This window comes from Delphinapterus leucas, chromosome 19 (genome assembly GCF_059928025.1).
Source record: "Delphinapterus leucas isolate spDelLeu-1000000601 "Yukka" chromosome 19, BTC_Dleu_Yukka2, whole genome shotgun sequence".
Taxonomy (NCBI): domain Eukaryota; kingdom Metazoa; phylum Chordata; class Mammalia; order Artiodactyla; family Monodontidae; genus Delphinapterus; species Delphinapterus leucas.
In genome coordinates, this window is record NC_143147.1 from 60,700,320 (window position 1) to 60,710,822 (window position 10,503).

Below are 10,503 nucleotides of genomic sequence, written 5' to 3' on the forward strand. Positions count from 1 at the left end.
AGGATGTGCAGTATGTAGACAATGCCTAGTTTCCACTGAAGCACAAATTTTTTTCTACACCCCCAAATCTGCAGGGCCTGGAGGTATCTCAGATGTGGCACCTCCCCAGCATCTTGGGCACAGAGGGGTTCCCAGCGTGTGGAGTGTGAGGAGAAGCGCCTGGACTCAAGGCTGGGCCCCGCAGGGCTGAGTTTGGGCCCGCCCAAAGCGCCCCTCACCCAGCCCCCAACACCCCTTCGTACAGCCGGGAGTGTCCTTCTGCCCAAGCCAAGTTGAGTGGGCCTCTTTATTATCACTGCAGACTTTGAACTTTATGAGGCCCCAAGCTTCCATAAACCCTGAGAGTGGGGAAAATGACTAGGCTGTGGAATACGTATCCCGGCCATGCTGCAAGGGAAGACAGGGCCCTCGGGAGCAGGCGGCAGTGATCACAGGGAGGACAGGGACTGCAAAGCCCTGGGAAGTCTGCCTTGAGAAGGGGGCGCAGGGTCAAGACCCCCCTCTGGCTGTGCTCAGGGGAGTGCAGAAGATGTGGAGTCTGCATTCGATCTGCATTTAAGCCGCTTACCTGCAGCTTAATGGTAAAAATAAACTTGCCATCCTCAGAACTCAAACATAGTTCTTAGAGATTCCTTAGGGTAATGCTCAGTCTCTGGGGGGAAAAATACTCGGGCCTCCCTTCCCTGCTCCTCTTGGCAGTGTTGTCCTCTGGTCTGGGGGAGCAGGGAAGTTTAAGTCACCCTGCACACCCTCCCCAGAGCAGCAGGGAAGACTCTGGTCTGTGGCCTCTGCCTTGGCCCCTGCTTTGCCGCCTGCCCTGCAGGTCCCTGTGGCTCCTGGTCTCAAGATCCTTGTCCTGGGTCAGGGCGAGCCTGGAGGTCCCCACGTTTGCCTTGAGCTCACGCTGGTCCCGCTGGGGCTCCACACCCCTCCAAAGCCTGGCTAGGCCCCCTAAAACCCTCACCTTGTAGTGTTTCCAGATAAAGTACAGGACACCCAATTAAATTTGATTTCCAGATAAACAACAAATGGAAACGGGACATGATTATACTATGCAATTCTTTCTCATTTACCCGAAATTCAAAGTGAACTGGGATCCTGAGTTTGCTAAATCTGGCAGCCCTACCTGTGAATCTTCGCTGCAGCCTTGCTGCAGAGCCCCCTTGCCCCGCCATGGGGGCCCCACCGACACCTCCTGGCTCTGTCCATGCCAGCACAGGAAGCCAGGTTGGCTCGGGAACCTGAGCCTGGGGACCTCCCCTGCCTGACTGACCAACTGTGCCACTGGCTTGGTGCTGCGCACCTCGTGTTTCCTGCACTGGCTGCCACGTCTGCCCCTCGGTTGGGCCCGGCGGAGACCTGGACTCACACCTGCTTGCTTTGCCTTCCTCCACTCTCTCCCTTCCGGCCTCCACAATCTCCCAGGGCCAGGAGCGAGAACCAGGTCACCTGCTCCACAGGCTTCGTTGTTCATATGCTGAAGCGTGTGGCAGCAACAAATTGTCCCCAATATCTCTCCTCCCCTTGTACTTTAGGGAGAGAAGCCCATGTTTTAGCTGGCAGCTGGCTGCTGGCTGCCCAGACGAAGACAACATCCCCAGCAGTTTAGAGGGGCCTGGCGAGCACGTTCTGGTTTCCAGATGAGAATGGAAGTCACACTTGCAATTCTGGCTGTGCCTGCAAAACAAAGGAACGCGCCCCCCACTTTTTCTTCCCTGCTTTCGGCTGCCGGTCAGGTGGGTGTGAGATGTGATGGTAGGCACTGCAGCAGCCGTCTGAGACTGTAAGACAGAAGCCACATTGGGAGGGCGTGGAGCATCCAGAGAGAAGAGGCCTGGCTCCCCCAGTGGCACGGACCACAGTATTGCCCTGGACTGCTGGTGTTTGAATTCCTATGTAAGGAAAATAAACTATGGTCTGATTTAATCCGATAGTTTTTTGGTAGCCGAATCTAACTACGACAGGGAGAGGACACAGGAATTTAGAAAAACCTCTCAAAATAAAAGCCTGCATTGCAAGGCTGTTATCGGTTTTTGTTTGTTTGTTTTTTGTTTTGGGGGGGCTTTTTCTTCAAAATCTTATCTTATTATTGTTCCTCAGTGCATTCCTTCTGCAGTAAATCCCACTTTCCCTTCACTCAGAGCGCTACCTCAGACCAGCCAGGTGAGAGCAAAAATCACATTAAAGACTACTTCTGAACTATCGCTCTGTATGGTCAGGCCCCTCAAGGTGGCTTGTTCTCTTGCTCTCTTACATCCCCTGCTCCACCAATGCCTGTTCCACCTGCACCCTACTCACCTGACTGACCTTCCTACATACTTGCCCCTGGCCCAGGCTAGATTGTTCTAGTTTTAGATCTGAACATCAACACGATAGCTTATCAAAGGGTCAGTGAGGAGTGTGCCCCTCTGCTTGTTCCCCTGGTAACTGACGAGCCCACCTGATGTCAATTCCCCCCTATAACTGGTAACCACCCCCTCCCCCTGGGAGCAAAGACGCCGCCACGTCCTGCCCGCCGTGGACTGCACACAGAATGGTGGGTTGTCACTCCAGGACCTTGCTTCCGACATGTAAGCTCCCCGATCCATTAAACCATTGATGTGTCTGTCACTGACTCCAGGCTCTTTGGTCTTGAATCTGGGCCAGCACAGGGCTTGCAGGCCTGCATGGTGCAGCTCAACACACTCCCTTTTACAGAGTTCTCCTAGGTGCTCAGCAAAGACTTAAGGAATGAAAGGATGCTGGGCCCAGCTCCTGGCTCTAGCCACCCGCCTCACCTTTACACCCACTCGAGGCTGTGCCCAGACACCTGCTTGAATGTCCTGCACAACAAATATTGAGCCCCTCCTGGTTCACGTCTGCCTGTGAGCACACACTCCTCGACAATCATGGCAAACCTGGGGTGCCTGCCCTTGCCGGGTCCCCGTATCATTATACCTGCACAACAGTTACATTCATTTTCTCCTTTTAAAAATTTAAAGCACTGCAGATGAAATGAATGTTCCCTTTAATCCACCTCCTGATTTCCTTGCCTCCCCTGTCCTCCTGAGACCCCTCAATATTCCCCCAGTTCTATTGGTTTGACCTGTATCCTTCCAGATGTCTTTATTTATTTATTTATTTTTTGAATTTTACAAAATTAGCTTTATATACAGACAGAGCCATAGTGGAGTCTTTCAAAACACTGATATAATTTGCTATTAAGATTAGTAGGAGTGAGCACAAGTTATACCTGGGAGGTTATTCTAACAGACCTCAGTTGTCACATCTTGGGACGGCTATAGTGCAGATGTCTTTAAATACTTTGACACACCTGTATATATCTGGAACCATATGACATTGTTTGTGTTTCATAAAAATGGTATCGAGAGAAAGTGGCACCATATTGTACACATTATGCTGTATCTTGTTTTTTTTCACTCAGCAACATTTTTGAAATCAAGCCACATTGATTGAAATAGCTCTAATTCGTTTGTTTTCACTATTGTTTGCTCTGCTATCATTTTGACACATCAGTCTACTTACCTATCTACCCATCGGTGGACATTTAAACAGTAAACATTTGTTTGCTATTATTTTTTACATGTTAAAATGAACATATTTGTATAGACCGTTGGAGGTATACGTATGGTTAAGATGAACATATTTGTATAGGCCGTTGGAGGTATACGTATGGTTAAGATGAACATATTTGTATAGACCGTTGGAGGTATACGTATGTTGTTTTTCTTTTTTCAGATAAAACAGGATTAGAGCTGCTGAGGGTGACAGCACGCACGTTTCCAGTTTTAAGTCACTAACAAGCTGCCATCCGAATGCTCCGTCACCAACATCCTCCCCAGTGCGGGGTAAATACAGGTTATTCCACAACCTCTCAAACACTGATGTTATAGAACTTGAAGATTTTCGCTCACCGGGTGGGTGCCCGTAGGTATCTGACTGTTGTTTTAAATTGAAGCTGCAGCTTTCCGTGTTGGTCAGCCATTTGGAAATGAGGTTTCTTCTGTGTCATACCTGTTGCGGGGGGGTGGGGGGTTTGCCCATTCCTCCTGTGCTGTCTTTCCTTCCTGTTGTGTAGGTGTCGCATATATTCTACATACGAATATTTTGCCTCTTACATACATAAATGGAACAAATATATGTCTGCCTATCTTGTACTATAGGTCTTTTAGATTCCCATATGGTCAAGTTTATTAATACTGTCCTTTGTGGCTTTGCTGTTTTCTTCTATTTAGGGGTGCTGTCCCGACGTGTCATGAAGATGCTTTCCTGAATTTTTAGTTAATAATTGTGAAGTTTAGTTCTTTGTTTTTTATGTCTACAACTTCCAGTTGCCTTTTGAGGGTAGGTCTTTAATATTTCATCTTCCTTTCTGCTTACTGACTTATTCAGATGTTTCCCTTTCTTCCTGGGCCAATTTTATGCTAATAAGTGTTTTCTTTAAAAAGTGTCCATTTCATTGAGGTTTTCAGATGTAGGGTATTAAGTCATTTCTAATCATATTTTTTGATCTCTTGGTTATGCGCGCTCTTTAATTTCCAGTGTTGTTTATTTGAGTATTCCTTCTTTTTTTCCTGATGCTTTTTTTTTTTGTTGAAGGACTGTCTATTTTATCAGTCCTTTCAAAACACAAGCTCTTCATTTTGTTCTATTTTTTGTTTGTTTTCTATTTCACTCATTTCTGCTTTTATTTTCTTTCCTGTTATTTTCTTTGGATTTATTTTGTTGTTCTTTTTCTGGTTTCAAAAGTAGACAGTGTGGTTCACTTACTTTGAAATCTTTCTTGTTTTCCTATAAATGCAGTTGAGGGAATACATTTCCCTCTGAGAATGACTTTCACTGTATCCAACAGCTTTCACTTTCAGTAAGTTCTAGATGCTTTGTAATTTCTGTTAGTGCCCTGCTAACTCATCCAAAACAATCCTCCATTTTGTTGCAGTAGAATTCATCAGACTCTTCTGTTACGATTAGTACTTTTGTGTCTTTTTCAAAATGTATTTCCCTACCCCCAACTCATGAGAATATGGAATACTCCATCCTCTGTTATTTTCTAGAAGCTTTATTGTTTTGCCCTTCCCCTTCTGGTCTACAGGCCACCTGGAATTATTTTTGTTTATAATGTGAGGGAGGAGGTCACATTTTATTTTATTTTATTTTTTAATTGAAGTATAGTTGATGTACAATGTTGTGTTAGTTTCAGGTGAACAGCAAAGTGATTCAGTTAAATATATATATATATATTTCTTTTTCAGATTCTTTTCCATTATAGGTTATTACAAGATATTGAATATAGTTCCCTGTGCTATACAGTAGAACCTTGTTGTTTGTCTATTCTGTATATATGTTTTATTTTTTATTTATGTTTTATTTTTTATCCTATGAACCCTCAGTCATTCATGATTTTTGGAAAGACCGTCCTTTACCCCGTGCTTTGCACTGTCCCTTTCTGGAAAATCAAGTGCCCACACATGCTTGAGTCTGTTTTGGGCTCTGTGATATTGTGATTTATAATAAGAAATGTATGTTTGGTCTTCATTTCTGGCACAGAACTCCTAAAACCCTTGGAATTTCCTAAATGATAAGAACCGTAAAGGTGTCTTTTGTGAGTTATAACAAGCCCCTTTCAACCACAACAGAGTTCATGTTAATGAGGTGACTTTTGGGGAGCCCCGCCACCACTTGATGGAGGCTGGTTGCTAGGGAACCAACCTTGCTTAGAGGGTTGGCACTTTCAGTAGGCACACCTCCAACTCCGGGGAGGGGAGAGGGACTGGAGATTGGATTAATCACTGATGGCCAGTCAATGTAATGAAGCCTCCTTAAAAACCCCTGAACTATAGGGTTTGGAGAGCTTCTGGCTTGGTGAACCCATGGAGGTGCTGGGAGGGTAGCACCTTCCCAAAAGAGCATGGAAGCTCCCAGGCCCTCCCCACATACTTTCCCCTATGCCTCTCTCCCATCTGGCTGTTCCTGAGTTATATCCTTTAATAATTACAGATCTCGTGTATCTCCAATCCTGTCTTGGCATCTGCCTCTGAGAGGGCAAGAACCAACATACCGTCCATAGATTTAGATTTTTTTTTTCTTAATAATATTTTGTTCTCTATGTAGAGGTCTTACACATCTACTGTTAGATTTACTCCGAGGCAAATAACATTTTGTAAGTGGCATCTCTGATGGATTAGACATGGCTGCAGATTCTTTTTGTCTTCTCCAAACCAAAGATAGAGCCTTTTACCCATCCCTTCTCTGGGCTGACCACTGGAATATGACTTCTGAGCCTAGGTGTCAAGCAGGTCTTTCTCAGTGTCGCCTCTGTAGAGGTATCGCCTCTATTCTGTCCTTTGCTTCTTTTGTCTCTCCATGCTTCTTACTGGATATTTTCTTCAGGTTTATCTTCCAATTCACGGATTTTTCTCTTCAGCTCTGTATAATATGCTGGCATACTCATCCACTGAGTTCTTCATTTCACTCGTTTTATTTTCCACTTCTAGAGTTTCCATGTGGCCCTTTCTTTTTCTCGTTAGTTTCAAGTTCTTTGCCACAATTCTCAATCTTGTCTTTTCTCTCCTCAAAGGTAGCAGGCATCATTATTTTAATTTTTGATTGTGATAATTCTGCTGTGAGTTTTTCCCCCACATGGTAAGTATTTAATACATACTTGTTGGATATTTTTAGTAGGTAGGCTCTCAACTGAATGGACAACTAACTTAGTGGCTATCTCAATTGAACACTTGGAACAGTTTCTCTATCTTTAGGCAGGGATGTTTTCAAATTATCTAGAGTGTGTGGACTTCTAATCTTACTTGTGAAAATCTTTAAGGTAGAAATTTCTTGTCCTCGCCTGGTCATCTACCTATGGAGAAAAGGGCTGTGCTCTATTCTGCCCTGGGAGGAGCTGGTTACCAGGGCCAGTTGAGGTAGGGGCATTTGAGGTCACTGTGCCTTTCTAGTCCCTACTCCAGCTGTGTGGGGACTTCAGAGAGAAAGGCATGGTCCTCAATCAGCTGTCCCTTCTGGAATGCTTCGCTTGGCACCTGAGCCAGCCTCCTGTGTTTGCATGATCTCATCCATCATTTGATTCCAAAATGTTTGTTCGTTAATGCTCTTGGAAGAACTAACCCTGACACTCCCATCCCACCTCATCGGACCCCAGACCCTAGCCCCATACTAAGTCAAGCCTGGAGTAATGAGACTGGCTCTGCAGCTCAACAGAAGAGGGCAAGTCATTCTGGGGTGTGTGTGTGTGTGTGTATGTGTGTGTGTTTTGCGGTACGCAGGCCTCTCACTGTTGTGGCCTCTCCCGTTGCAGAACACAGGCTCCGGACGCGCAGGCTCAGCAGCCATGGCTCACGGGCCCAGCCGCTCCGCGCCATGTGGGATCTTCCCGGACCGGGGCACGAACCCGCGTCCCCTGCATCGGCAGGCGGACTCTCAACCACCGCGCCACCAGGGAAGCCCTGTGTGTGTGTTTTGTTTGCTTTTTATAACTACTTTATTGAAAATATGATTTATATACCATTCAATTCACCCATTTAAATTGTGCAACTCATTTGTTTTTAGTATAGTCACAGAGGTGTGCAACCACAACTGCTATCAATGTCAGGACACTTTCCTCACTACAAAAAGAAATTTCATACCTGTCAGCAGTCACTCCCCCTACCTCCTGCCAGCCCCTGGAAACCGCTAACCTACTTTCTCTCTCTATGGAGTTGCCTATTCTGGAATTTCATATAAATGGAATCATACAATATGTGGTCTTTCGTGACTGGCTTCTTTCACTCAGCATAATGTTTTTGAGGTTCATCCATGTTGTAGCCTGTATCAGTGCTTTATTCCTTTTTATGGCTGAGTAATATTCCATTAAATGGATATGCCACATTTTATGCATCCATTCATCCACTGATGGACATTTGGGTTGCTTCCGCTTTTTCGTTTATTACAAGTAATGCTGCTAAGAACATTCATCCACAAGTTTGTGTGTAGACATATATTTTCATTTCTTTTGGGTACATACGTAGGAGTGGAACGGCTGGGTTATCTGTAACTCTATGTTTAACGGTTTGAGGAAGTGCCAGACCATTTTCCAAAGCAGCTGCACCATTTTACATTCCTGCCAGCAGTGTACAAGGGTCCCAATTTCTTTACATTCTTGCCAACTTTTGTCATTTTGATTACACAACCATCCTATTGGTTGTGAGGTTGTAGCTCCCTGTGGTTTTGACTTGCATTTCCCTGGGAGCTAATGATGTCGAGTATCTTTTCATGTGCTTCCTGGTCATTTGTTTATCTTCTTTAGAGAAATGTTTATTGAGACCCTTTGCCGTTTGTAACTGGGTTATTTGTCATTTATTATTGGGTTGCAAGGGTTCTTTATATATTCTAGATACAAGTCCCTTATCAGATACAGTTTGCAAATATTTTCTTCCATTCTGTGTTGTCTTTTCACTTTCTTAACAGTGTCCTTTGATGCAAAATTTTTATTTTATTTATTTTTATTTTATTTTATTATTTTTTTTGGCACGCTGTGTGGCATACGGGATCCTAGTTCCCTGACCAGGAATTGAACCCATGCCCCCGGCAGTGGAAGCGTGGAGTCTTAACCATTGCACACCCAGGGAAGTCCCTAATGCAGAAAATTTTAAATTTTTATGATGTCCAATTTCCTTGTGTTACTTGTGTTTCTGGTGTCATATGTAGGAAACTATTGCCTAATACAAGGTCATGATGTATTACACCTAAGTTTTTTTCTCCTAAGGCTATTACTTTAGCTCTTCTATTTAGGTCATTGATCCATTTTGAGTTAATGTTTGTATATGGTATGAGGTAGAGAGACTACTCTTTTGCGTATGGAGGCATCTTGTTTTATTTATTATTTTCTGTAACCTTCTGGTTTTTTCATGATTTGGGCAAGAAAGTCTCATTTTATCCCAGTCTCATTACTGTGGCCCAATAAATCTAGCTTTGCCACCATGCCATTGTGTTCCCGTAGTGAGCCCCACAGAAAATTATCCTTGAGCGTGTGCACGCGTGTGCGTGCACACACACACACACACGCACACACACACACCCCATGGGATTGGGCGTACCCTCCTCGCTGCTCCCGCCCCTGGCTACAAAGACTCCTGAAAGCTCTAACATAAGCAATTCTTTCCTTTGGCTGAGTCATCAGCCGTTTCTAAGTCCTTTCGCTAAAACACAAACATTTGTATTGCAGCTGAGTTTATCAGAACTTTTCCAGGGATGGTTAGCCAATTCCTCAACAGCCGGGCTCAGGACATGGGGAAAGGAGCCAATGCAAGGTAGACTGCTTTGGCCAAGGGTCAGGTGGAGCAGGTAACTAGGGGCCACACGTGCTGTTCTTCTGAGAAGATGGCATCCATGTCACACTGCAGTTAAGGTCCTAGAAGAGTCCTCGAGATATGGCAAGTACCATGTCTTATTTGTCATTATGCCCCTAGCACCTAGCACCTGGGCTAGCAGAAAGCAGGAGCAAGAAAGAGCAGAGTGGAAATGTCAGCAGGAAGGGAGTGGAAGATCGGGTGTGGAGGAGCTTAAAGCATGAGGGACCCTGAAAGGGGACTGGGTGGGCTCCAGAGCAAAGGCTGCCTCCTCTCGCATGCCAGCTTGGCCGGCAGTGGGACAGGTGATACACGCTCCACGCCACATGACTGTCCCTGGAGAGAGGGCACGCAGTGGGCACCTGGATGAAGCTGATTCATTCTTTCCACACACCTTTGGGAAATGCACTCAGCCTCTGTTCCCAGCTGCATCCTCTGCCCGGTGGCCTCAGCTGCAGGATGGTGAGGCCCAATCTTTGTCCTGCAGGGAGCGGGGTTGCGGTGTCCGCCTGCTCCGGTCTGGGCTCAGCACAAGGCCGAGCACGGCCGCGCCGGCTCACCCAGAACCAGGCAAAGGGAGGCCAGCAGCTGTTTGCCAGCCTGCTGGCACCAACAGGACCCAGGCAGCTTCTGCACTGCCTGCTGGCCGTCTGGTAAGGGCCCTGGCCACTAACCCAGTTGGCAAACGATGGAGAGAAGAAACATCTGCTCTTCACCACTTGGTCACAAAGGGGGCTGTTGGTGGGTGTATTCAAGCCTGCGAGTTGCTGTAGTGGGTTGACTTGTGTCCATCCATGGGCCAAAAGATTGGTCCAGGTCCTGAGCCCTGCTAACTGTGAATGTAACCTTACTTGGAAATAGGGTCTTTGCAGATGTAATAGAGTCAAGGATCCTGAGAGGGGATCATCCTGGATTTAGGGTGGGCCCTAATTCCAACAACTGGGAAAGAAGGGAGGGGGAGATTTAAGAGATCTAGGAAAGAAGGCCACATGAAGACAGAGATAGGCAGGGGTTAGAGTAATGCAGACACAAGCCATGGAACACCTGGGGCCATCCGGAAGAAGCAAGGAAGGCTCCTCCCCTACAGGGCGTCCAAAGGGGCCAACTGTGAAATGCATTCCGGTGACGAATGAGGCAGTTCAAGGCCCAGCCTGTGCCTGCT